General features: G+C 40.7%; 1 pseudogene across 1 annotated transcript; it reads left to right on the top strand.

Annotated features, from left to right (window-relative positions):
* Window positions 1-3,491: 3,491 nt before the first annotated feature.
* LOC311614968 (translation machinery-associated protein 7-like) lies at window positions 3,492-3,685 on the top strand (annotated as a pseudogene). Its single transcript has one exon. The product of its transcript is annotated as a translation machinery-associated protein 7-like (transcript).
* The last annotated feature ends 698 nt before the right edge of the window (window positions 3,686-4,383 follow it).

The following is a 4,383-nucleotide window of genomic DNA, read 5'->3' as shown; positions in this document are numbered from 1 at the left end:
TGGGAAGAGACTGAACATAAACTGTGCACCTATGGATGAGGACAATGGGGAGTGGGGAAAGGGCAGAGGGTGGGGTGGGAACCTGGTGGAGGAGAGCAATGGTGGTGGTGGTGGGGGAAAGGAACATTTGTAATAATATGAACAATAAAAATTTATTAAAAAAAAAAAAAGTAAAGAGGTTTCTGGCTTGTGAGGACACCAAAAGAAGGGACCATCATTACTTCCTCCTGAGAGAGGTGGAGAAAATGTAACAAAGACCTTGTCTATACAAAAAGAAATTGACAACTAGTTTAAAATGGAATTTCTATGGCCTAGATCAAAGATTATCCTTACATGATATCATTCTACAAGGTCATTATAATTTTTCCCAGACTTGGGTTATCCACTTTACTTGCACCATGGGGTATCAATAAAAAATCATTATATATATATTTGTTGATGCTTGGAGACAAAGGTAACACATCTCTAGATATTTTAGAATTACAACAACATATTGTACGATTTTCCCAAACAAACTTACAAACCAATCCTTTGAATGTCTGGCAGCAATTTAAAAACGACATGAAAGGACTTCATTCCTTCCATTGTGCAGAGGGCCCCCTGGGAAGGCACCTGAGCATTCTATATTGGCCAGTCTTTCCCTTTTGGCCAAAAATGACCCTCTTTTCATGGTCCAGGTGCCCACAACCATTGCCTGACCTTTCAGCTCATGCCAAGGCTGAAGCACCATGGTGGCTGGTACCATGGATCTTTCTCCTGCCCAGTGGGGTGAGCTTGGCCCTCTTTGGAGAAGAAACATGGGTTCCCAAAAATATGAGATCAGCGCCCGGGCCTCACCAGCAGGTGAGGGGTCCCCAAGGCAGTTGCTGAGCGTGGAGCCCATGGGGGCATAGGCTACCAAGAAGACAGACCAAAACTCACATCAACCTGCTTGGCCCCGGAGGATTGGTGGTTAGCCAGAGATGGATAAGATTCCTCAAGAAAGGAACAATCTAAGATAGGCATATTTGCAGAGGGGCCATCAGGAGAGAACTTGGGGGTCAACAGAGGTGGGGCACAGACCGTTACCACCCCCCTGCAACGTGGCAGGCGCCTGAACCTACTCCCATTCTGAGGGAGGTCTACAGCCCCCATGGCTGCTTAGTTTCCCATGCACAGCTCAAATTGGGACCCATGTAACAGACAGAGTCTTGACTGACAGCAGCTGCCCTCTCACTGCAACAAGACTTGTTTGAGAGGCCTGGTACCCATGGCGTGCTAAAGAGGGTTTTTAATATCTAAATCTGGCCTAGTACCAGGAATGCTCAGGCCCTTCTCAAGAAGGCAAATAATGAATTCCACTAATACACACATGGTAAATAAGATTGTTGCTAGAGTGTTGAGTTTGACAGTTGAATAGTAGCCAATTTCTCAGAGGAAATTAATGTGGCTAATGGAAATAAATGAATATTCTAAAAAAAAAAAAAAAACCAAACTGATTGTACTGTTCACAAAGATTCTTATTGGCAGAGTGTCTCATGGTAAAGTTGCATAACATGTTATGAACCTAAAGCAGTCATAGTTTAGCACAAATAATTAAAATGTAAAAGCTATCAAGACTACATTATAAAATTTCCAAAAGTCTCCTATTATTTAAATTAAAAAAGGGGTGACAGTGGAATAATATCATGTAAGGAAAAATATCTTGCGAATAATTTACATCTAAAAAAACTGTACTTTAGAAAATTAACCTTCATTCGAAATGCTAACAGAAAGATACCCATGAAAATACACACATGGTGTCAAAACAAGCCAGAGGAAAATCATTCTGGGCGGGGGGGGGAGAAATGAAAAAGGATCCCAAGTCAAATTTATAGAAAATATCCCTTTATTAACTTTTGGTCAAGAATATGTTTGTATATTTTCAGAAAACAACCCCGAGACCATCTGGAATCCTGTAACAGAGAAGAATAGACAGAAGTGCTCCAGTCATGAAGACAGAAGAGAAACAATTCAGAGATGGAAGATGCTGATGACACCTCACCATACCAGCAGACAGCAGCTGTTTGTTGCTGAAGTATGCCCAGGACCAAACCAGAGATGGTCGAACCTGCATCACCACCGTTTGGCCACCAAGTAGATCTGAAATAGCATGGCTGACATGTATACATAAGGAACTATTTGACATTGAAATTGGGACTCAAAAGAACTGTTGGTCCAGAGAGGAACTCACTACAGACTGATTCATTTGCCTCTCAGCATAACCATTATGGCTTTTCTTAGTTTAGGTTCTTACAAGGGTATATCTTAGATCACATGACCTTACACATCTAGAGGAAATGATGAACAACATAGACTGATGAACAAAAACAGACTCAGAGAAAGAGAAGCACCGAACAGACTTTCAAACCTCAAAGGGAAAGTAGGGGAGGGTGGGGGTAAAGGGGAAGAGATCAACCAAAGGACTTGTGTGCATGCATATGGGCCTGGCCAGTGGCCATGGACAACAGGGTGAGGGCATATGTAGGGAGGAGTTTGGGTTGAGATTGGGGCATGAGGACAATTATGTGATACCATAATCAATAAGAATAAAAAAAATAATACATAGATGCTGAAACCTGTTTTGCTCAGTGGATAGAGCGTCGGCCTGCGGACTGAAAGATCCCAGGTTCGATTCCTGTCAAGGGCATGTACCTTGGTTGCGGGCACATCCCCAGTAGGGGTTGTGCAAGAGGCAGCTTATTGATGACTCTCTCTCATCAATGTTTCTAACTCTATCTCTTTCCCTTCCTCTCTGTAAAAAATCAATAAAATATATATTAAATAAAAAAAGAATACATAGATGATGAAAGTGATGAACAGGAAGATATTGATGATGCTTATGTGAGAAATATGGCGATTACAAAACGTTGCTGATGAAAAGAGATGATAATATTCATCTAGGTGGGGCAATGATTGTAATATTGGATATATTGTATATGATGATGATGGTATGATAATTGTGATGAGAATAGTGATGATGATGATAATGACAATGATTGTTGTATTGGTAATGGTGATGATGGGGATGATGGGGAAGATGATGTTCAAAAATAGTGATAATGGTCCTAGCGGGTTTGGCTCAGTGGATAGAGCATCAGCCTGTGGACTCAAGGGCCCCGGGTTTGATTTCAGTGAAGGGTATGTACCTTTGTTGCCGGCACATACCTTGTAGGGAGTGTGCAGGAGGCAGCTGATTGATGTTTCTCTCTCATTGATGTTTCTAACTCTCTATCCCTCTCCCTTTCTCTCTGTAAAAAAATAATAAAATATATTAAAAAATAAAATAAAAATCTAATTAGAAAAAGATAGTGATAATGACTGATGAGTATGGTAATGATGAAGATGATGATAATGAGATTAATGAGCATGCTATGATGATCGTGATAATGAAGCTATTAGTTAGGTTGGTATTGTTGATGAATATGATAATGATGGTGGCCGCAGGGTCTGGGGTTGGGGCGGCAGGCACCATGTCTGGCCAAGAAGTTGGCAAGAAGATACCCCTGAAGCAGCCCAAGAAGCAGGCCAAGGAGATGGACAAGGAAGACCAAGTGTTCAAGTAGCGGCAGAAAGAGGAGCAGAAGAAACTCGAGGAGCTGAAAGCGAAGGTGTCAGGGAACGGCCCCTGGCCACAGCTGGAATCAAGAAATCTGACAAAAAGTGAATTGCTCCTTGTTCCTGGGGCAATGGTGATCGTTAATTCCTTTCCTGTTTTAACATCAGGATTCCCTGAAGTCACATCTCTTGCCACCTAGAGCTGAAATGAAGTGTTGTCTTGGAGGCTATGGTACATTTAAGAATAAACTTTTGAAAAAAAAAATCAATGATGATGATAATCATGCATGGGCTCATTTCTTCAGTTCTTCTCATTTTGCCATTTCAACCTTACCTGTGTGATTAGAGTAAACCCAGCTCAGAATCCCGTCAAAGCCTGTTCTTCAAGATACTGTGTAACACCTGGAATTAAACCAACTTGCTGAAAAAAAGAAAAAAAAAGAAATGATAATGGCAATAATAACAATGGTGATGATAATGGTTAATGATGTTTATAAAGATGGTGATGTTTGTGATAATAGTAAAATTCATTGTGAAGATGGTGAGGGTAATGCTTCTGATAATGATGCTTGTAATGATGGTGATAGTGACAATAATTATGAAGATGAAAATGGTGAGAAAAATGAGAATTATACTGTTGAGATGATGGTGAGGTTCATACTGTTGATTAAGGTTATGGTGGTGGTGACAGAAAGATGGCAATGATGTTGAGGATGATGATGGTGATGGATATAGTGATAACCAGTGATAATGCTATTAGTGACAATGGTGATTTTACTGATGTGATGATAAGGATGGTGAAGATAA

The sequence above is a fragment of the Pipistrellus hanaki genome (assembly GCF_964339955.1).
Source record: "Pipistrellus hanaki genome assembly, chromosome: X".
NCBI lineage: Eukaryota > Metazoa > Chordata > Mammalia > Chiroptera > Vespertilionidae > Pipistrellus > Pipistrellus hanaki.
This window is presented reverse-complemented; position numbering and strand designations above follow the sequence as displayed.